Consider the following 24,529-nt stretch of genomic DNA (forward strand, 5'->3'; position numbering starts at 1 on the left):
CATACACACAGACACATACACACAGACAAACACATACACAAACACATACACACAGACACATACACACATACACGACATACACACACACACACACACACACACACACCTACCTGCACTCACATGTACAGACAAAGGAACATGTATGTATGTATACAACCATGCAAAAATATCATGTGTTAGAGACAATGTTCTGGGTTTCCCATCATAAACCATAAAAAAAAGTTTAATATTTTATTTTGACCAAATCAGTATTTCTACTTATAGAAAATACTTTCCATTTTCCAAATGGACAATGTAAATAGTTTCCTTCTTCGGATCTATGTTTTCAGTTGTAATCTGGGTAGCTAATTTCATCCAAAGATATCAATTTAGACATGACATTAAATTTCAGCAGAAACAGGTCTTATAATGTATGCCAAGACAAAACAATGACTTTGCAATAAAATGAAAGTCTGGATAAAACCCAAAATATTCTATTTTCTTTTTTTTTTTTTTTTTTTGGTTCTTTTTTTCGGAGCTGGGGACCGAACCCAGGGCCTTGCGCTTCCTAGGTAAGCGCTCTACCACTGAACTAAATCCCCAGCCCCTCTATTAAACATTAACATTAACTGCAATAAACAAAAATGACAAAGAGAAGTTTCTCTGGTCAAAAGAAAATGTAGCTATCATTGACGATCCTCCAGAGACACACATTCTCTCTCTCTCTCTCTCTCTCTCTCTCTCTCTCTCTCCTCTCTCTCTCTCTCTCTCTCTCTCTCTCTCTCTCTCTCTCTCTCTCTCTCTCTCATCCTAGAAGCCAGTCAAATCTTAGTGGAAAATGTTCTGAGCTGAATTCGGACTCCACATCATGACCTCAGGGAGATACAGCAAAGACAACTGCAGCTAATGAGTTAAAACATTTTATATCTACACAGTTATTAAATATTTGTTATTAATCCTGTGAGAATAAAAGCCAACATTTTCAATTCTCAAACTAGAACATCCACTTCATTACTTGTGTATGTTCCACATAAAATATACTTAACTACTTTGAGAAATAATGACTTTGTATCTTTGCTAGACCCTTATCTTACTGGGGGCTGGCTGACCCCTTGGAGTCAGTGTGGGAAAATGAAATCTGAAATATTAACTACACAATAAGTAAACATTAAAACTAGTAAGTGACCCTCTAGAAAGTGTATTAGCATGACAATAGACTTCCTTCTTTAAAGAAATGCCTCTGGGGGTGGAGGGAAGATGGTGGATTCAAGATACCCAGAATTTTTCTATGCCTCCAGAAATCTGAAATAAAATCTCAGGTTCATAACAACTGGGGCCAGGGAGGTGGGGTGTGTGTAGATGGCATGGAAAGACAGCAAAGGGTGGTGGTAAACAGTAGGCAGAGAGGAGATAAGTCCAGAAATATTGAACTTTTGATTAGGGAAATAAAGGTGACTGGGCAGACCTCCGCAAGCTCCACGGGGCACCAGCTGGCAATGCTGCAGAGCTCTAGGGTAAGAAGGGGCATCAACCATGTACAGCAAGAACACTTGGGAGGGAGGCCCCGAACCTCCTTCCTTGCCTGCCACTGCTGTAGAATGGGATCCCTAGGAGAAGTCTTACATTCATGTCTTTCATTCAGGGAGAGCAGAAGACCAATAGGTTCCTGACTCCCAGCTAAATGAATGATCACTCTGAGAGACTGGGCGCAATTAGTACTCTGATTTACACACACACACACACACACACACACACACACAGAGAGAGAGAGAGAGAGAGAGAGAGAGAGAGAGAGAGAGAGACTGACTGACATCTACTCGGGTTGCAAATATGAGTCACTGTAGAAGGGATCTGGGAGTGATTGTCAGAGCAGCATTTATTCACATTCTGGTAGAAGGAAAGAAAATAGTTGTGTGTACTAGTAGCTGAATAAGGCAGAGAACTTCATGGCCGGGTGACACAGGATTACTCTTAACCCTCTGGCACACATGGCTGTGGTCTTGCTACTTTCTGTATTCTCAGAGGGCCAGAGAGACCTGGTGGGAAGACCTGTTCTGGGATTTCTTTTTTTTTTTTTTTTTTTTTTTTTGAGCTGGGGACCGAACCCAGGGCTTTGCGCTCCCTAGGTAAGTGCTCTACCACTGAGCTAAATCCCCAGCCCCTGTTCTGGGATTTCTTGTGCCAAAACCACTTCAGCTGGTGGGAGGGGGCATCCAGGAAGGGGTTTGGGTAATGTGATCCTTAGTCCCAGTTGGTGGGGGCAGTGGAGGGGAGCTCCTGTGTGCTCTGTGCTGGCAGGTCTGCACAGGGAAAAACACTGACTTGAATTCAGCCTGGAAACCAGCACATCAGACTGGTCCTGGAGGAGGGCGGGGCTTTATCTGCAAATGTCCCTTAGTGGTGTAGTCCATTTAGACATCAGAGAGAAAACAGCTGCTCCCCACCCCCAGTGAAGTGCTTAAGGACAAGCCTGGGGTGGGGGTGGGGACAAGAATTTCCACCTTCTTTCTCTTCAGTAGAGAGTTTATCTAAAGTTATCTCATTATTTCTACCATCACCCCATATTATTGTCTCTTTATCCTTTTGTTACATTTATTTGTTTTATTAAAGAATGATTTTTTAGGCTTATAAGAGTGACTTTTAGACTTACGAGTGTTTTACTCCTATGTGTACATGTGTAATGCAAGTATGTCTGGTGCCAGAGAAGGTCAGAAAAGGGTTTCAAATCCCCAGTGACTGGAGTAATAGAAGGTTTTGAACAGCCATGAAGGTGCTGGGAATCAAAAGCAGTTAAGAGCAATGGCTACTCTTCCAGAGGACCCACGTTCAATTTCTAACACCTGTATGACAGCCTACAAATATCTAATTCCAATTCCAGGAAATCTAATGACCTCTACTGGCTTCCCTCAGCTCTGTAAGAGCCTTGTGCATTGGGCAAACAAAATACACACATACATAAAAAGAAACAATAAACTCTTTAAAAAAAGAGTTAGGTGAGGGGTGGCAAGATGCTTCAGTGGGTAAATATGCTTGCTTCATGTACTTCCCATCTCTCTCTCTCTCTCTCTCTCTCTCTCTCTCTCTCTCTCTCTCTCTCTCTCACACACACACACACACACACACACAATGTTTTTCGTTTAAGAGTTAGATGAGAAACCCAACAATATACCTGAGCGATTCAGTAAGAAAATTGGGGTTCTGGTGTCCCGCGCTATCGTCTCGCCAGCAAGAATGCACGCACGGACACACGAATCCTTCTGCAGCAAAGCGTTTATTGTACCTTAAAGAGGGGACGCGGGGCACCAGCATGGCGCGGCTTATATACACCCTAGTGCGGCGCATCCACACCTGATTGGTCGCTTACCCATGATCTCATAGGCACGCCCCAGAGTGGGCAAAGACCTGGCACGAAGACACTCTTGCACATGCGCACACAGTTAACTTCCTGAAAGGAAGTCGGGCTGGCGCGGCGGAAGCCAGCGCCATCTTGTAATGGCAAATGCTATCCCGGCTCTCCACATCTCCCCCTTATTGTTTTACTAGTATGAGGCTGGTCTAGGTCCCTGCAGTTACATCCATCTGCTGTGGCTCCTGTGTTAGGTCGTTCCTCTATGTCACAGCCTTATCCGTCATAGGGTAACCCTATCGCCACCGGGCCCCATGTCTTAGATTGGTCTGTGCATGAGGAAAGTTGCCCATCTCTGGATACCACAGTGCTGTGTGACAGTAACTGTTAAACGACCTAGGGCGAACTCTACAAAAGAGGCCAGCCAGAAAATGAGTTAGTGGTGAAATGATCACCCTATCGCGTGCAATGAGGAAACCTCAGAGATGTAGAAGGGCTGATCAAAGAATCATTGAGTCTCTCTCATCCCAGTGCAATGGATCCACAGATCCATGGGGTGCAAGAGCAGAGAACTCAGATACCGACTAATTCCTGAGCATAGATAACCAAAGTCCAGGGGAGGCCCCTTGTTCAATGGCCACAAGTGCTTGAGTGATAACGACCTTGTCACGTTTCTGTTGAGATCTGAGTTTGCAAAACAACCATAGCATGAACACTAATCCACAGCATAGGGCTGCACCAAACAGAGCCACTCTCGATAAGTAGTGGGCACCTCATCTGGTTCTCCTCAGCTGTTACCACCAAGGGCCGCTCCTATAATAAAATTTAGAATTCCCAATTGTTAGCAACTACTCCTGAAAGTTCACCCACTGTGCTTGCCTAACAATAGATTGGGGGAGGGTAACTCCAGACACTGCAGACACAATGGCTGAAGCAGTAATGGCTGCTACAATAGCAGCGAAAATAACGAGGTCTTTCCCAGGACAGTTTAGGATCAGCCATTCTTCTCTGGAACAACCAGCAGGCAAGGGAACCATGTCTGAGATCTGCACAACCAGGGCAGAGTTCCCCAGTCCACAGCAGCTTCACGCAGGTGGCATTCCTGTGAAGCTATAGACTGTAAGATGACAACACCGGTTAAGGCAGCAAGAGTCACCAGGGGAATGAGGGGGGCAGTAATGGCTGGAGTCCAGTCCTCTCCAGCAAGCAGCATTGCACAGAGGGTCTGAGCATAGGCCACAGTGGGGCGGGACACACGCAGGGGTAACACTGTAGCAATGCCAAAATTTCTGTGATGACAAAAGATGAGGGGGAATCTTCTATCTTCCTCTAAGTGTACAGGAATGACTTCAGGGACCCGAACCAGGAGAGTTGAATCTTCATGCTCCCAGGATCAGCAAGTCTCACCAACCACCTCTGGCAGCTGGCACACTCTTGTAGCATCCTGTAGAAAAAACACAAACATTCCCTCTTCCCCATATAAAATATCTGAACAGGATCATGCCAATACGTGCATCTTTCTATTTCACCTAGGCAGAAGTATGTCTAGTTGTAGAGTGTCATAAACACTCAGAGTGTTCCTTGGCACCCAAATTTTAAAATTGAAATAAAAGGAGCATTATTTAGCATACAGGGATAACTCCCCCTTTTTATTTATTAAGATATAGTAAAGATATTATTTATTAGGGTAAGTCCTCGAGGATTAAATTGAGGACACTGAGCACTTGTATTTATAAATTGACTTGTATACCAAATTATTGTCTCCAGCATTATTGTTTTGGATATATAAAGAATGAGATTTTTTGACTAATTGTTCCTATGTAAGGCCTATAATCTGTCTGGTATCATTGCCCTCCCTTGTTAAGGAGTCCAGGCAATCCAGTTTGAGTTCTTAAATGGCCTATAAAGGAACAGTATGTAGTGTTCTTAAGCACTAAGCCATCTCTCCAGCACCTCACAAACTTTATTTACCTAAACATAAGCATTAATTAGAAATGCCAAATCCTGTAAATATTGTCCAGATTCAGTCGTACTAGAAATCCCTGAGTTGGCAGGGCGAGGCTGAGAATTTAAAGTAAGCAAATGGAGTCTTCCTCTTTTCATATCAATTCCATTACCATTTTCTATGGTTTTGTATAGTTGTCTGAGCCAGAGCACTGAAAGGACAGTGAGTTATCAGACAATTTACACTGAAATCATCACTCACTGATTTCATGTAGAAAACTTGTCTCTAATAAAGCATTAAGTAATTGAAATCAATTGTAAACCACAAGCCACACATTGGCTATCAGTATGTGAATTGAAAGCTTGATTTTTTAACATTTTAAAAACAGTGGCTACAGCACATAATTTAATAGTCTGTGTTGAAGCAGGGGAAACTCAAGAGAATAAACAAGTGATCCAATCATACATGTAGCCTTTTCCTTAGATGAAACACCTATAAATACACTAAGCACATTTCCTATGGGTTGTATGCACAAATTTACAGTAAACACAAAAGCATGCAAAGAATAAAATTATCAACTTTGCCTGAAAAATTTGTATATGTGATAGGCCAAATATCAGTATTTTGTAATAACCAATTTAACTGTTGTTTGGAATAAGATATGTTTTACCAGGTTTCTTTTTAAAATACTTTCATGACTCTAGCCTACAATTCTGAAGCTTTATCTCCAATGTGGATAACAAGCAAGGACCTAAGTCCTCTGGTAAGGTGAGGTACTTAGCCAATTAACATATCCTTAGTAGCTTAAAATTAGTTTCAAATATTTTTTTCTGGAGTAGTGTAACAGCTACTCCCCAAATATTAAAGCTCATTTTGAGAGCAAAAGTTTGTAGTAAAAATTTCCATATACACTTAAAGATTTAAAGTTCTAACTTCTTACATTGAAGAAGCAACAAAATTACATAATATAAGGCTGTTAGCCATTCTTTTGTAAAAATTTTTAATGATATCACTTCATGGGCTCTCTAAAATTATAAGCAAGCTCATGAAATGAAAACTCACAATCAATCCTCTAAATCTATCTTGAAATGGCAGTTGGAGTAAACAAACTGGCTGTAATGCTCTCACAAGTTCCAAAACCTCATCAATCCTTTGTAAATCCTGTAACAATCTCTACCTGTTTGATTTTTTCTTAATTACAAATAAGTTTGAGTTAGTCAATGTAACACTGGCAATCCTTAATCACAATCTTTAAGTTCTCCTTGTAACACCAGAGCACAGCCACGACTTTGGGGAGTCACCTGAGTTCTGAGTACTGTCCTTGGGGCAGTAGAATTAGTATCAAAATACAGCTAACTTTAGGGCAAACCACAACTTTGGAAAGCAAAACTCAACCTCCAACAACCTAGTCTCCAAAATATAGTCTCCAGAGTCTGTCCTTCATGTTACAAAGTTTGACTGTCAATTCCTACATATGAACGCACGATGGTGCGGTCTCCAATACCTCAACAAAGAGACATTGCCCTAAATTCTTTTAGAAGCCTGGTTTCTAGAATAAGAATTCCATAAAAATATTACCTCAATTTAGACCTGTTTCCCTAGGTTGGCCCATGTCACATGTTATCTAGAATGACTTCATCCAAATTACCAGCTTTATGTCAACTTTCTGTTACCAATGTTACACCCTTTTAACCATATCTAATAACTTAAAAGCCAATAGTACATAACCAAGGCGTGTAGAGCTTATTTATACATTTAAAACCAATGAGAAACAAAATTGAATTGGCTACACAAATCTTTAATATTTAACCAAGCACCATTTTTACTTTTCTAGCTATGATTTTAAGAGAAGCACCTTGTCACCTGCTAAGTCTAATAATAAGTCAGGGATTTTTCTAAGAGGAACAGCCATCAGCTCCTGTACCAAAGAAGCTGAGGAGCTGCTGGCGCATTTAAGATCAGCTCATGTAGACGCTCAGCCCCCAGGCAGCTTCTCCAGCTGACCTAGACACCTGGCTACAGGTACAGGGCTCCAAGGGCTGATTGAAACTGCTTTTTATTCATTTGTTCCTTTTTTGAAACGAGTTAAAACCAAATCAAGGTGTGAACGACCTGCAGATAAAGTTTTTACCATTTTCTCTTTTGAACATGAAACATAAAACCTTTAAGCAACAGAAACAAAAACCACAGACATAAACTGACATATATGGACAGCTTGGTGCACCAAGGACAGACAATAGACAAAGGGAAAAAACTAGATGGTGTCCCACGAAAGGGACGCACATTCCAATAGGAGTCAGCAGAGAAGTAGGATTTCCCCTTTCCCACCACTTCCACGGTGACCATCCACTCGAGTGGAGTTGATATGGACGATGGATTGTCTCAGTTCCTGGACTAGTCCATCAACGTGTTGAAACCAAATTCCTGTAAGATACTGAGATATATTACGGGATATCTGAGCAGCATGACTGACATTTACAAATGGTATGGAAGTGAATCTTTTTGTTTGATTCTCCTGAATAAGTTTTTCAGGCGGTCTACCTCTATCAAATCTGATCAGTATGACTCTGTGAAGTTTAAACAAAATTATCAGCCTTGCCCACAAAGGATCCATAACTTTCAGTTTCTTCACAGTGGCTCTCCACCTAGGCCCATATCTTTCTTCTTCATAGCGAGCTGCCTCATCTTCTAGATCCTCTTCTTCAGAGGAGCTAAGATCATCTGTTTTTGAACTATCAAGCCCTAAAGCCTCTAACTCCTTTACCGGATAAAGGCTTTCCCTTTTCAAAGCTCTCTTCTCCTTTCTCTGTTTCTCTCCTGGGGCGTTCTTTCCCCAATCTCTCGCTTCCTCAGATCTAAAGTCTTTGGGAGGATCTGTTTTCTTACTTGTACCTTTTCTCTTTGAGCTCTTTAATCTTTTATCCTGCTCTGTTTCTGACATGCTGTCTTGTAACTCCCCTAGCACTCTCTGTCCTGCTATCACAGTTGGGCGGCATTTCCCATCTTCTAGGCACGACCTCTGACGGTGCCTAGCAGCAGCCGCAAAATCAAAAACCAAAAGAGAAAGAATGAAGGCTGCTAAAACGATAACAAAAGCCTCCGCCGCATCTTCTAATGGGGGAGAGAAGTGAAAGAGGTCAAGACCAAACATATCTCTCAGAGCTTACCCTAGACACTGCAGTTCTGGATCCTCTCCACGGACGGAGGGCCCCCTCGGCGCCTGGCGATGGTGTGGCATTTCTCCCAGGTTTCGGCACCAGATATCCCGCACTATTGTCTCGCCAGCAAGAACGCAGGCACGGACACACGAATCCTTCTGCAGCAAAGTGTTTATTGTATCTTAAAGAGGGGACGCAGGGCGCCAGCATGGCGCAGCTTATATACACCCTAGCGCGGCGCATCCACACCTGATTGGTCGCTTACCCATGATCTCATAGGCACGCCCCGGAGTGGGCAAAGACCTGGCACGAAGACACTCTTGCACATGCGCACACAGTTAACTTCCTGAAAGGAAGTCGGGCTGGCGCGGCGGAAGCCAGCACCATCTTGTAATGGCAAATGCTATCCTGGCTTTCCACGCGGGGCGCAGTGGAAGCCAGCGCCATCTTGTGGTGGCGAATGCCATTGTGGCTCTCCACATTCTGGGGGGCACCTTCTAAGTTTATCTAAGAAATATCTGTCCCCAGAGGCAGTGCAGGCTGCTGTGCCACGTGTACATCAGCAGGTGGCAGAGAGGAGAGAGGCTATGTCAAAGCTTAGTGTTATGATGTGTGAACATCTGAATGATTAGTAGCCTAACACTTCCTGAGAGGGAGCCTGAGATGACCACCAGTCAGGTGCCAGGGGCCCCAGACAGGGAGATAGCCCGAGACAACCCCCAGTCCAGCTCCAGATAAGCCTGGAAGGGCTCCCAAGGCAGGAAGTGAGCCAGAGACTAGAAGAACCCCCACCTGGGACTTCTGGGCCCAGGTAAGGAGTGAGTCTTAATCAGATGACCCCAGCATGGGGCCACAGGGGGCTGTCTAGGAGAGGAGTGAGCCCAAGATGACCACCAGTCTAGACAGGGGCTAGCCTGAGATGACCACCAGTTCTGTGCTGTGCAGGCCCGGAGAGGGCAGACCATGCCAGGGATGACCGCTGCCAAGTGCTATAATGCACAGACAGGGCATGGTACTCCTGAGATGACCCCAGACTTTCAGAGACCCCAGGTACCACTAAGAGGAGCAAGTCAGGGGTAGAGAAATGGAAGAGCAAGAGAAACGGAAGGATGTGGGTGCAATGAAGAGAGGCAGAACTAGAGACTCGAGGGGAGTAGAGAAAAACCTGATGTGAGTAGCCAGTGATGCCAACTGGGGTCATGGCAGGGTCCTGGCCTGTGTTGGCACAGGGGGGCAACATCTGGGTCTGTGGCCCTCATCGGCAGAGTTCTGCTGTCACCAAAGGCCAGGCAGATGTCTCTGGGCTGGGCTGCCACCCAGGGATATGTTAATGGGGGCTATGCAGAACTGGCCCACCCTTACCTGAGTATCATGGGAGAGCTGACCTCACCCCTAGCCAGCTGCAGTACTCAGGACAGCATGTTGGAAAATTGCCCAGGAAACACAGTAGAGCTGACCCTGGTTGAGGGAATTGTGGGTAAGCTGAGGGTATAAGCATGGGAGAGCTGGGTCTGCCACTCATCTCCTGTGCAGTGGGAAGGATGAGGCAGAGACACCCTTCTTCCTCCTTGCCCCTTGTCATCTGTGGCAGGAGGGAGACCTGACCCTGGGGTCATGAGGGCAGGGGAGCTAACCATGCCTCTCACCAGCAATAGCATAGGAAGAGCAGGTCCTGCATCTCTCATGGACAGCACAGTAGAACTGGTCCTGGATGTGGGGGTTGTTAGTGAGTCTGCCCCACAGGTATGAGAGCTCTAGCCCTTCCTGGTGGTGGCATTGAATGGGCCAGCTAAGGCTGGGTAGGAGAGGTCAGCCAATGGTGTGGGTGTAGGAGAGAAGGCAGACTAACCAGCTCAGATACTTCTTAGGACCAGATCCAGGGCTTTGAATTGGCCCACCCCAACATCTACCCTATCAATGACCTGCTGGAGTGCATGAATTGGCCAGTACTGTAGACCTAAAGCTACAGAATCTCCATGACATGGGGCAACAACATGATATCTGAAATGAATCTTAGTGAGGTTCTAGTATTGATACTATAGCAGAAAACAGGTCTCATGTGGGACACGTTCTGCCCTGCTGTTGGGCTCGGCTGTTGGGGAGGCAAAATGCAGGGAGCTTTACTGCACTTATCCTAAGCTATCACTGTTGTGGGGTGCTGGGCTTCAGGGAAGCACTGAAATACCGCTCAGGGGGTTGGAAAATATGGTCTGATGTGGGGGCTGAGGTTGGGGTTCCCTGACTTCTGGGCCTCCAGTCACTGCAGGAGAAACACACAGAGAAATCAGGAATGAAGTGTTAAGGGTCCACAGGCCCATGACAAGGCCTGACTCAGCCCAGGGCTAGGGGAATGAGAACTCCAGCTTAGCTCATTGGTGAAGGTAGCAGCAGTTGTCTGGAAGTGCAGAGTGGAGACTTAAGCTGTGGCTCTGTAGGCAAAGGCCTTCTTCATGCTCTCCACAGTGGTCCTCGATGAAAGAGACAGCCCATATTTATTCATACTGTTTATTGACTGTTCATCATGGAAAATGGATGACTATCTTACAGTACCAACTTCTCAGGGTGGAGCAGAGATTAAATACCTTTTTCCAGAAGAAATGTCCAGGAAGGGAAACTTATTGGCTAAACCCTCAGAGCCTCTAAGTACCTCATTAGCATGGGGAACTCTGTTTTGGGCCACATGACCAACCTGGGGAGTGTGGACACAAGGTATGCTGTGCTATGCACTGTGGCACATGTAACTTCCACAGTAAGACCTTCTTTCCTTTGTTGGGGTGGAGGGAAATTACAAGGACGGAAGGTGGGTGCAAGGGGAAGGGGAGAGGGATTGGGGTGCATTATTTGAAATTCACAAAGAATCAATAAAGAATTAAGAATTTAGAAATAAAAATTCAACAAATAAAAACTTTTTAAGGGATAGTAGAAACCATACTATACTATATTAAGATAAAGAGAGAATAACAAAGGTTGAAGACAAGATCAAATACCTATTAGGCTCAGACAGCAATAAAAAGAAAAATAATTACACCAATAATTTTCAAGAAATCATGGAAACAAACCTAGAAACCTATGAGGTAGAAGCAGAAGTGATATAAATACTAAAGGCAAGAAAATCTGTTCAATGTAATTATAGTAGAAAATTCCCCAAATCTAGGAAGGGATCTGGACATCCAAGTACATGAGACATTTTTTTAAATTTATTTATTATTTTATGAGTACACTGTCGCTGTCTTCAGACACACCAGAAGAGGGCATCAGATCTCATTACAGATGGTTGTGAGCCACCATGTGGTTGCTGGGATTTGAACTCAGGACCTCTGGAAGAGCAGTCAGTGCTCTTAACCACTGAGCCATCTCTCCAGCCCCCTACATGAGACATTTAGAACCCTAAATAGAACGGAGCTTCATGTCACTTTATAGTTAAAATACCAAGAGTACAAGCAGAGAAACATTATTGCTGGAAGTAACTGAAAAAGGCCTTATTAACACATACAAAGGCAAAATTCATCAGAATCACATGAGACCTTCTAGAAGAAATTCTAAAAGCTATGAAAGCATAGAACAATTTTTAAGCCCTGAAAGTCGATAATTATGAAGAAAAGTTACTATATCTAGCAAAGTTATTCTTTAAATCAATGGAGTAGTGAAGATTTCCCATGACAGTCACAAAATAAATCAATTAATTTCCATTAAGCCTCCACTGCAGAAGATATGTAAAGGGATCCTACACAGAGATGAGGAGAGAGAGTCACAAACAGGAGGGTTCCACAAAGAATAAATTTTACAAGAAGAACATATGAACCAGGAAATAATCAAATTACGTAGTTCAACACAGTAAAACAGTAAACTCCTACAGTGAATAGGAAGGAATAAAAGATCAAAGTATTTGAATTAACTAGAAAAAATACAAACACTCAAATTTATAGGATTCAGCAAACACCTCTCAACCATAACTTAAATATAAAGTCTTTTTATTTTACAACCAAATCAAATTAATTTTAATTAAAAAATCTTATCCATGAGAAAACCTTTTTCACAGTATGGAGTCACATACATGTCTTTACATTGTTTGAATACCTGGTGCCAAAAAAAGGCAAAAAAAAAAAAATCAAATTTCTTGGATCGGGAATCATGGGTAGATCTGAGCCATTTGATGTGGATGCTGGGAACCAAACTTGGATACTACTGAGAAAAGAAAGCAAAATGTAGACAGGGACTGCTAGATCTGGTGGCGAATTCCCCCACCGCCGTAAGAAGATTTCCGACATAGAATCGTTGATGAGTTTAGGATGATACTTTCTGCACCCAGCTGTTGTGTTATCTGACTGTAAACTAAGATGAAAACTAATGGTGGTTTCCATTTCTCGAGACTCAGGTGAGGTGAAGGGAAAGAACATAGCTGGGGCAGACTTCGGCAAGGCTTTGGGACGGGAAGATTGGGCAAGAACTGAGCTCCAGGGGAGAGGATGCAGTGACATATGATGATGTTCACATAAACTTCACTTGGGGAGAGTGGGTCTCGCTGGATCCTTCTCAGAAGAGCCTCTACAAAGATGTGACGCTGGAGACCTACCCTACAGGAACCTCACTGCTATAGGATACAAATGGGAAGACTGCAATACAGGAGAACACTGTCAAATATAAACAGTCTTAACTCACCAGTTGGATGACACAGACTGAGTGAGTGGATTAGGATCAAGGTCCAGCTGTTTGTTGCCTGTAAGAATTCACTATCAGAATACAGACCCGGGGGTCAAGGGTAGAGAACGATATACCAGTAGCGAGTCAGAACAACTCTACTCACATCTGCAAAAGTAGACTTCAAGCCAAAACTAGAAAGTACAACACAGACTCCAACCAGTATACTGGAAATTAGAGAGGACCACACAGGTGTGTAAGGCTGGCACTGGAAAACAAAATCCTGAGGGGATAACAGAGGTGAGAGCAGATTCTTGGACTCCACTGGTGAAGCAGCTCTAATGGACTGGACCAGAGTCTATAATCCAATCAGCCAAAGGAAGACACAGAGGGGAGAAGCCATCACAGAAGAGCCACAAGGAGTGAGACAGGCTTCTGTGAACTGGGAAGACATGTTGAGAGACTCCAGACTGAAGCCCAGCTGTCAGGCCACATCATACGTAGAGCTCTACCCGGTTTCCCCTCCCCTCTACATAGGTTCCTCCTCCATATTTAACTCCCAGTGGCAGTTTAGCAGGTTAGTTTGGCTCTGCCCTGTCCTTGCCTGGACACAGCATTCTTCCTTATTCATCCCCCTCCAACACTCCCCCACCCAGAGAGCCATGGCTTTAAAGGTCTCTATGTTTCAACTTTCTTTACATTATCTGATATCATATATGATTGCATATCCACCCCCTTCAGTATACCATTAGCAAAAATTCCCTCATCGCTCTGCTCTGTTTTCGTTCTTAGAGTCCCATCCTCCCCCCTTATTCTGCTTTTTCTTTTCTTTTCTTTTTCTGTCCATTCATATCCATAGTAACTAATCTATTAAGACACACAGTTATCAGGGGCCATAAAATGATTGGCACTTAGGAGGCAATGGGTTTGTAGTTGACTGTTACTGTACCTTCATAATGGACCTGCGCTTGCCTGTGGCTGTGGGCTGTAGTGTTTTGACTGAGAATGTCCTCCATAGGTTCTGGGATTTGAATATCTGATCCTCAGACAGTGGCACTTTTGGGGGGACTTTAGGAAGTGTGGCCTTGCTGGAGGAAGAATATCGCCTAGGGTGGGATGTGGCGTTTCAAAGCCTCCCAGCCTTCCCACTTGGCTGACTCTGATTCAGGCTCAAGGGGGAAGATGTGAGTTCTCTGCTTCCAGCTCCAGTCTCTATGTCTTCTGCCTGCCGCCATGGTGTCTTTGACATTATGGACCCTGAAGTCTTCTTGAATGGTAAGCCCAAACAAACTCTTTCATTTATAAGTTATTGTGGCCATAGTGTTTTAATCACATCGACGGAAAAGTTACTAATCCACAGACAGACAGGGAGTTCTGAGGATAGAGCCTGGTCCACTGAACCACCACTCAAATAGAAAAAAACAACACCAGAATTCTGCAACCTAGTCTCTCCTGAACACTGCAAATGCTTCTACTGAAAGAACAAAGGTGATCTAAATGAAAGCCAAATTCAATTTATGACCAAATTCCAGATGCACAAATTCCAACACAAAAACACGAGCATGGAAAAAAAACAAATTTTTTACAAACTGACCATCCCAACAGTAGCAGGCCCCTAAAAGAACAGCATGAACAAAATTCCCAGCAACAAACCCAAAAGAACGGTTATAAGTACGTTCAAAGTAACCAGAGCACACAAATAAACTGAATTAATTCTTCAAGAATACAAACAGCTGAACCAAACAAGGAAGCATTTACAATTCAACAAAGAGATAGAAATAAGAAGAAAACCAAACTGAAAAGCTCACTGCCAAGACTCACCAATAGAATAGGACGGGTTCTGGAGGCAGTCCCCGGTGTGATGCTGGGGGTGTGTTTTCCTAGCCTCCAGGTTTCTTCTTTCTCTGGGTCTGCTGGAGTCCATCACCTCTTCTACTTCTGCCAGATTCTTATTTTCCACCCCCCTCCTCCCTGCCGCCAGCAGCCCCCCACCCCACCCCCAGGCACAGCATCCTTTTCTCTATGCCTGCCAGACTCTGTGTCCAACCTCGATGTACTTTTATTGTCTCTAAGACAGGGGTTTGCTCTGCAGCTGAGGTGGCCTAGAACTTGCAATCCTTCTGCCGCATCTTCTCAAGTGCTAGGGTTATCAATAATCTACTATTTACTTCTAGCAGGACCTTGATGTAAATGAGAAAAGACTACTGAGGTCCATTATTTAAACAAATTTCTCAAACACTTCAGGAGCTCAAAGGAAAGAAGATACATGTTTAGGATGGGTTGCTTGAGTTATAATCACCTTGATAAATATGATGAGGAATCTCATATTTCACAGCATTAAAATGCTAATAAATAGGGCTGGAGAGATGGCTCAGCGGTTAAGAGCACTGACTGCTCTTCCAGAGGTCCTGAGTTCAAATCCCAGCAACCACATGGTGGCTCACAACCATCTGTAATGGGATCCGATGCCCACTTCTGGTGTGTCTGAAGACAGCTACAGTGTACTTATATACAAAATAAATAAATAAATCTTTTTTTAAAATGCTAGTAAATAGAAAAAAGAGAACCAAAACGATGGAAGTGTTTCCAAGGCAGAAGCTGGAGAGACGAATCAGTGCTTAAGAGCACTTGTTACTCTTCCAGAGGCCCCAGGTTCAGTTCCTGGTACTTACCCATCAGCTCACATCTGTTTATAACTCCAATTCCAGGATCTAACACCCTCCTCTTCTGGCTTCTGTGGTCATGACATGTACATAGTACGTTATCTATAAGCAAAACTATTCATATACATAAAGTAAAAACATCTTTTCAATTAAAAATACATATTTCCAAGGGAGAACTGAGTCTTTAGTGGTGAAAGTTTAGAAAAACAAAAGCAACTTTGGTTCAAGATCTACTGTTTTCTTTCCCTTTCAGAGTTAGGAAATTGAAGACTAGCAATCAATTCAGACTGATAAGGTGGAGTTCTGGGCTACACGGACATATTCATAACCAGTGTACTATCTAATAGAAGTGGGGTATGAGATGGTAGATGGCAAGGAAAAAAAATGGAAGAAGCAGAGAGAGCATAGTTTACAAGTCTTTGACAGCACATTGTTTCAGATTGCCCTCCAGTCAGCTCGCCTTCCTAAGTCCAGAGAATGGCGAGAAGGGGCGGAAGTAGCCGACCATTGCTTCAAGAAAGGAAGGTTGGGGTGGAGGGACAGCTAGTGGTTAGAGGCACGGGCTGCTCTTTCATAGGACCTGGGTTCATTTCTTAGCATGGCATGGTGGCTCACAACTGTCTATAACTGTGGTCTCAGGGGATGTGGCACCCTCTCCTGGCCTCTGAGGGTAGCGTGCACGCACGTGATGCCCAGACATACACATAGGGAAGATGCTCGTACATATAAGATGACAAAAAATACATCTCTAAGGAAAGGGAGGTTGCAGCTGTGTGCCTGCATTTTTGTGTGTGGAGCTGGGGGTGTGGCGTAATTGCTAATTTACCCCATAAGAAGTCTCAGCAGTGATGGAGTTACAGGAGACCAACAAAGAAGAAAAACCTGGCCCATAGTTTCAATGGCAAGATACTACTAACTAGTGGTTGTTATGCCAGCTACCCATGGCCCTAATTCAGAATGATGTTGACTACAGGGTTGTTTTGTGTGCCCTGTATTATGTAGAGATATTTTCTCAATTTTCTGAGTCTCTTCAGGACTTTTGTCATGATGAAGGGATGTCGATTTTGCCAGAGGCCTTTCTTACATCGTTAAGATGATGGTGTGACTTCTATCTTGATGGGATGCATTACCTGTATTGGTCTGCAGATGTTGAACCATTCCTATATTTGTAAAAAGATAGAAAAAGGTACTCCAGGCAAATGAAACTAGGAAATGAGCAGGCATCCTTTTCTTTCCTGTCCTCTTTTCTCCCTACACCCTTCCCTCTCTCCTCTCCTCTTTCCTCCTCTCTCTTCTCCTGTCCCCTCCCCCATCCTTCCCCTCCTGTTCCCTCCCTTTCTCTCCCCTTCCCTCCCCCTCCATGCTCTCCTCTCCTCTTTCCTAATCTCTCCTCTCCTGTTCCTTCCCCTCCCCCTCACTTCTCCTCTCCCCTCTTTTCCTCTCCTCTCCCAGTCTTTGTTTCTGTTTCTCTCGGTTTCTCTGTCTCTCTGTCCCTGTCCCTGTCCCTGTCCCTGTCCCAGTCTCTCTCCCTCTCCCATCCCCCAACCCACCCCCACCCCCAGGCTCTGGCTACATAGTCAAGGCTGAGCTTAAACTCAAAATCCTCTAGCACAGCTGGCTCAGCTTTTCAATGTTTAGCTACTATCTACCGAATGGCATCCTTGTGAAACACTTTTCATCAGTCACTCTTGAAGGCATGTTTTTAAGGCTCTGGTCAAATGTTACCTTCTCTACCAAGCCACCCAAGTTTTAGCAGTTGGCATTAGTGCAGCTTCTTCTCTCCTGCTTTTACAGTTTATCTAAGGCACCATCAGCCTATCTCCCGAGTACATCTCCTCACAAAGTCACATAAAACCAGAACTGGAACCTGAAAAGCACTGGCAGCAAGAGAGGCAGTCTGGTCATTTCTCCCTTCATTTCAGCTGGCCTTCTCCCAAGCACTCCTAAATAAATACACAGTCTAAAAGCCGGGCTTGCCGGGCGGACTCAGCTTCAAGGCAAACCCACTGAACCTCACACCCAACATGAATGTTTATTTTACACTCCCTTTCCTTGAGGAAGTTGGGGAGCTTTCACTGGTCCTTCCTACTCACGGTAATCTTCTTCAGAGGTGTGTCTCTGTGTCCTCCAGGGTCCTGACTGCACTCTATTTTTTTTTTTTTTTTTTTGCTGTGCTCGAGGAAAAAACAAAATTCCCTTAAGAATCAGGAGGAGGCTTTTGGACATGTGCATGCTAAAGCAAAGTTAGCAAATGGTGGGTTTAGAATTTAATTCAAGATCAACAGAGACAGATGCCATTTTAGCACTGAAAAAAAAAATCTAAAATATACACTACGGAGGCTGTAAGCCTGAGCCAACAGGGAGCAAAAGACAGGAGGATGTGTCTGAATGAGGCTGCTCGGTGGGTGGGAGGGGGTGGAAAGAGATGCATTTTCAAGTAAATGCAATGTCATTTTACAGTGTTTTGTTTAATCTGATAACAAACTGAATATGATACTGAGTGTAGATCAAGTTTATACCCGCGTATTTTCCTTTCTTTCCGATTTTATCTCTTTTGAAACTCACTGCCATCACTCATCAATTTCAACATCCCATGGACAACTTCTGATTCTTTTGTGGCGTTTGGCTTTTGCCACTGTGTTCGATAGCTAAGTGGGGCTCTGAATCTGTTCTGAAGAGTCTGTCACAGGGCAGTATTTCAGTCTCATTCTCTCGTAGTAAGGGTGAAAATACCTACGACTTGTAGCTTTTCCTGAATAAATTCTGAAGGCGCTACTTCCTTTCACTTTATAAAATGAGTTGATCAAGCACCCAATATGCGCGCTTTATCCCTGAGTCCTAGTCTCTCCCTATTAACAACCAGGCCTCTGTTCTCAACAATGTGAGGTTTTGTTGACATCTTCATCAATGATCTCCATCAGTGATCGATGAGTTAATGCATTGCTGACTTTTGACGAGTTCATAGCTGAATAGGTATTAGCTGGAAGAAATGGGTTACCAGGGCACACCGTAACAGGGTACGTCCTTCCCTCCCCGGCCCCATCTCCCGATGATCCCTCCGCCTCTCCACCTCCTTCCACCACAAGGTGTACAGTGTTCTTCTTCTGTGGCTTCCTTCCATGTTCTGCCCATGGTGCTTAGGCCCAGAAGCCACAGGGCTAAGTGAAGCAGAATACCAAAGTAAGTCTTTCTTCTTTTAAGTAAATTTCTCAGGAATTTGTTGCAGTGCCAACAGCAAAAATGACCAATCTGTCAGGTTGGGCCTTGGGTGACCTTGGGTGGTGATTTCCATCACAAACAATGAAGACTTCAGCTCTTCATGACATGTTTATATGAAACTGTAAAAAAAAAAAAAAAAAAAACTCATTTTTTCTTTAAGTCTCTGCTTCCGGAAAGATGACTCTGCGACTAATTATTTATTATTAAATGTGTTGGCCACAGGCTTTGGCTCATTCCCTGGCTAGTTCATTACTTACTTAACCCATTCAAACTATTGTATGCTTCCACATGGTTAGTTACTTGTCCTTCAGTCCCGACCCATTTCTTCCTCTGTGTCTCCTCCTTGAAATCTCACTTAAATCTCTCCCTGCGTCGTTCCCACGCATCTGCTTTTATTCTCTCACGATTTCCCAGAATCCTCTCTCTTCCTGACAGTGACCCGCCTCCTATTTTCTGCCTCAGCTCATTGGTCATAGGCTTCTTTATTGACAGGTGTTGCTTATAAGAGATTCTTTCTACATGAAACATTGTGAGATACCCCTCTTTATTTCCTTATTTAACACATAAAATGGTTTTGAGTGAAGCAATTGGGTATATCATAAACTTTTAATAGTCCCAAACTCTCCTGGATTTGAGTTTAAAAATGCTAGCCGAAAACCATTCTACTTCTCATAGTCGGTTTGAAAGAACTGTTTCTGATGTTCTGACAATAATTGGTGCAGCGAGTAAAGACACTTGGCCGCCAAGCCCATCGATCTGAGTTCAATCCTTGAAATCCACATGGTGGAAAGAAGGAAGCTCCTCCCACAGACTGTCCTCTACCCGTGTGTGCTGTGGTAAACTCGCACACCTCCTCAGAGAAAAGAAATAGATAAAAAGAAAGAAAAAAGGCAGAGCTGGCTAAATTTAATACTGAGGTGTTTACTGATTCCCTTTTATTTTTAAGGACTTTTCTAATTGCATCCACGACCCAGGTGTCAGCTCAGACTGTCAGGATTATTAAAGTATGCTTAATTGATATTCTTCCTCTACCTTCTTTTACAAATTCATTATTATTGTTTTTTTTTTTTTTTAATATAGGGTCTCTCTATGTAGCTCTGACTTTCCTGGAACTCACTCTGTGGTCCAGATGAGCCAGGCTGGCCTTGAACTCTGGACCCTCCTGCCTCCCAGTCCCCAGTGCAGGGATTACAGGCACACGCCACCACACTTGGTTTGTAATTTGTAATCTGATATCGTTGTTTTCCTTCACGTTGTATAATGCCTTTTTATAATTCAAGGAGGACTGAGTTTCCTCGTTGTTTGTTTTCTGTACGCGTACGTTTGCTTGTTTGTTTGAGGCAGGTCCTCCTGTGCAGCACAGGCCTTCCTTTCAGCCTCCTGCCTGAGCCCCCTGAGAGATGGGATCGCGGGAGCCTGAGCCCCCTGAGAGATGATGGGATCGCGGGAGCCTAAGCCCCCTGAGAGATGATGGAATCGCGGGAGCCTGAGCCCCCTGAGAGATGGGATCGCGGGAGTGTATCATTCCATCTGGCTCTGTAAATGGGCATTTTAATTTAATTGGTGCTTTTCTTTTGTTTGCTTTGCAATCTCTAAACTATTCCTAGGGAGAGATTTTGTAAATGACTCTTGACTTAGTCTCATAGTCTATGTCGAATTCCCATCTGTCCTAATAAAATCATCTCCCAAACCTTTACTGAGTCTCCGAAAAGTGGTCTGCTTTGAATATGAGAACAGTAGCGAACACATAAGTAATTCAGTTCACCTCTGGTCACCAGACTCATTTATTTGTTGTGAAAAGCATCGTGAAACAGAGCCAGAACTTAAGAACAAAGCCGATCTTTTAAATCACCTTTTTTTTTCAATATTAAATCCTTAATTATTATGATACTTTCTTATTTGAATTATTTTTGTTTTTTATTTTGTCTTATGTGTATGAGTGTTTTGCCTGCATGCAAAGCTGTGCACCACCCAGTGCTTGAGGAGGCCAGAAGAGGTGGTCCGATTCCCTAGCACTGGACTTACAGACTGTTTTGAGCCACCATGTTGGTGCTGGGAATTGAACCTGGGACTTACAGAAGAGCAGACAGCCCTCCTAACGAGGAGCCACCTCTCCAGCTTCCCTCTGTTTAAAATGTATTTATCTAAGTTTACGTTTGTTAAAATGTATTTTTATTTTATTGTATATGTGGGTGCTGTGTCTGTGTGTGTGTCTGTGACTCTGTACCACGTGCTCACAGAGGCCAGAGGAGACAGTCAGGTACTCTGGAGCCGGAGCTCACACGTGGTTGTGAGCCTTCATGTGAACACCGAGAACTGGATTCTGGTCCTGTGGAAGAACAGTACATGTTCTTAATTGCTGAGCCCTCTTTCAGGAAAAGAAAAATTTTTTGATACAGTCTCACTACATAGCCCTGCTAGCCTGGAACTCACCATGTAGACCAGGCTGGCCTCACACTCAGAGATCCTCCTGCCTCTGCCTCCCAGACGCTGGGATTACAGGTGTATGTCCTCATGCTCAGCTGTGATTAATTTGAAGAAATGGTAAAAATATTGGAAAATATTCTAAACGATGTATAAGGAGATTGACTACATGTATAATACAGCTGTCTTATGGAAATCTGAGCCCATTAGCTTAATTTGAGAAAGGCAAATTGTGGAGTCCCTGCTAAATAGTGAGGGTCAGCTGGACTTTGTGTTGGAGGCGCTCAGCCCGGTGTCTGGCACTCAGAAACTACCTCAGGTGCTTCTCTTCCGTCCCACTGCACTCGCGCCAAAGTGAAATCGCTGAAAATTTAACGTCTGCCCTCTGCTCTTTGTCTAAAATAAGCTTTTTTCTGATTCTTCCTTCAGGTTTTACTGCTTAAATCTAACTATACTTTCTCCTTGAGATCTTTCAACGCCTTGACCTATTCTTTCCCCTCTGATTTGCTGTTCTCTTTCGCTCTAACTCCAGATCTATCCATCCTGACCCCAGTCAGGATAAGACCCTACAGTCCACAAACACAATAGCACTTCCTCCGGGTTCAATAACCCCTAAAAGTGCATCAGTCAGAGAATCTGAAAACAAAAACTTTGCGGTTCAAAATGGGCTGAGAATGTATTAAATTTGAGAACTAAACAGGATGCTTTAGCCTCTCTTGCTGTCCTATACATAACAATCCATAGAGTTAAATGAAGTAGCAGCATACAGATAGTATACCGAACACACTGGCATGTGTTAGACTTAAGTAAAATAACTTAAATGACTTCCGTTTCTTTTTTTAAATATTTGTTTTTTCACTGTACATTCTGACTCCCCTGTTCCTCCTCTCCTCCAAGTACCACCCTTAGTACTTAGTACTTAGTCCCTTGGGTACTGCCTCATCCTGGAAAATCCCCATCCAGGAGGATTAAGCACATCCTCTCCCTCTGCGATCCAACTAGGTGGTTTGGTTAGGGGAAGGGGATCCAATGGTAGGCAACAGAGTCAGAGACAGCCTCTGCTCCAGTTGTTAGGGGACCCACATGAAGACCAAGCTGTACATCTGCTAGAAATGTGTAGGGGTCCTAGATCCAGCCCCTAAATGCCCTTTGGTTGGTGATTCAATCCATGTGCCCCCACGGACCCAGGTAACTTTCTTTTTTTAAGTAGCACAAATGATTATGTTTTTCTTTTTTCTTTCTCTTTATTCTTTCTTCTTTTTTGCATTTCCCCCTTAAAACATTTATATAACACAAAGTTAAGAGTAAAACAATCTCTCTCCCCAAACTGCACGCACACACACACACACACACACACACACATACACACACTTCCTTCTCCACTTTAACAGTCTGCTCTGCACACTGCCAATCTAATCCTCCTTTATCAATCACCTTAGCTTAGCTACATTGACTCTCACGGCCACTATTAGCTTTCCCCTTGTGTTTGCTTCTGCCAAACCTTGGCTACCTCTATCACAGTATCATGTACCCCACCCCCAGTCTCATGTGTTTGATATTTTCTCATCTGGTGGTGCTGTTTTCAGAAAGAAGGTCGCAGACAGTTTGGGGCCTGTGGCCTAGCAGAGATGAGTTCCTGGGTGTGGGGCTGGGGTGGGGTTTGGGGGCTTGGGAGTCCCACCTGTTTCAAGTTCCAGTCCAGCGTTTTGCTTCTTCATCAGCTAAGGTGTGAGAGCTGCCACCCTGTGCACCCATTGCTGTCAGTGCTCTGCCCTCCTCACCATGATGGACTATATCCTGTGCTGCTGGGATCCAAAGCAAACTTCAGTTGCTTTAAGTAGCTTCTGTCTGTTATTCTGTCACCTCAATGAGAAAAGTAACGAACTCTGTTCCCCCCCCCCCCCGGAGCTGGGGACCGAACCCAGGGCCTTGCGCTTCCTAGGCAAGCGCTCTACCACTGAACTAAATCCCCAACCCCACGAACTCTGTTTTAGGTGTCTGGTGTTGTGCTTACACCTGGCCTCAACTGTAAATGTTCCAAATGGGAAGTTTCCTGCTAGCCTTTTCATCTCCAGCTTGTCAGACTGCTTCATAGATTTTTTTTTTAAAAGAAATAACATCTCTCTATGGTCTATTGGAAGTATATATAAAAAAAATTGCACAAGGGTATAGGGCTATTGCTCAGTGGTTAAGGTACTGGCCAAAACAGGATAGGAGTTCAGATCCCCAGAACTTACATAAGAAGCCAGCCTACCTGTATCCCAACACTCAGCAGTCAGAAACAGAGGATCCCTGGGGCAAGTCAGCTGTCTTAGTTGTGGTTTTTATTTGCTGCGCAGAGACACCATGACCTTGGAACTCTTATAAAGGAAGACGTTTAATTGGGGCTGATTTACAGTTTCGGAGGTTTAGTCCATTATGGCCATGGTGGGGAAACATGGTGGCACACAGGCAGACAGTGCTGGAGAAGCAGCTGAGAGTTCCACATCTTGATCAGCAGACAGCAGAAGACTGTGTCACACTCAGCATAGCTTGAGCATTAGGTGATCCCAAATCCCAGGACTGAGGATTTAGCTCAGTGGTAGAGCACTTGCCTAGCAAGCGCAAGGCCCTGGGATCCCATCACCACAGTGACACATTTCCTCCCACAAGGCCACATCTCCTAATAATGTCACTCCCTGTGGGCCAAGCACTCAAACACAGGAGCCTATGTGGGCCATACCTATCCAAACCACCACACCAGCTAACAAGATTAACCAGAATTGGCAAACTTTGTGTTCAGGAAAAAAATCCTGTATTAATAAATACAGTGCAGGGCAACTGAAGAAAACCCAATGTTAACTTTGGGCTGCCACACGGATGCTTACAACACACACACACACACACACACACACACACACACACACACACACACAAAGGAGAGGAGAGAGGAATGGAGATGTGACAGGAGAGAAGGAGAGAGAAAGAGAGAGAGAAGCATTTGCTCATTCTTCTAGCAACTTCAAGTGAGAAGCAAGCTGCTGACCTTAACCCCCCCTCTTCCAACCAGTGGACTCCACAGAAAGGAAGAAGAGAAAGCCAGAATGCTAAAGAGTGCCTGTGGGTACCTTTGACCTGTTAAAGGAGATTCCAAGCAGTGGCCAGTCTCCATAGGAGA

General features: G+C 44.0%; 1 non-coding gene across 1 annotated transcript; it reads left to right on the plus strand.

Moving 5' to 3' along the window:
- Positions 1 to 8,945: 8,945 nt before the first annotated feature.
- LOC120103306 (small nucleolar RNA SNORA17) lies at positions 8,946 to 9,072 on the plus strand. Its single transcript, XR_005505381.1, has one exon. It is a non-coding gene; the product is annotated as a small nucleolar RNA SNORA17 (small nucleolar RNA).
- Positions 9,073 to 24,529: the final 15,457 nt, after the last annotated feature.

This window comes from Rattus norvegicus, chromosome 5 (genome assembly GCF_036323735.1).
Source record: "Rattus norvegicus strain BN/NHsdMcwi chromosome 5, GRCr8, whole genome shotgun sequence".
In the NCBI taxonomy this organism is placed as follows: domain Eukaryota; kingdom Metazoa; phylum Chordata; class Mammalia; order Rodentia; family Muridae; genus Rattus; species Rattus norvegicus.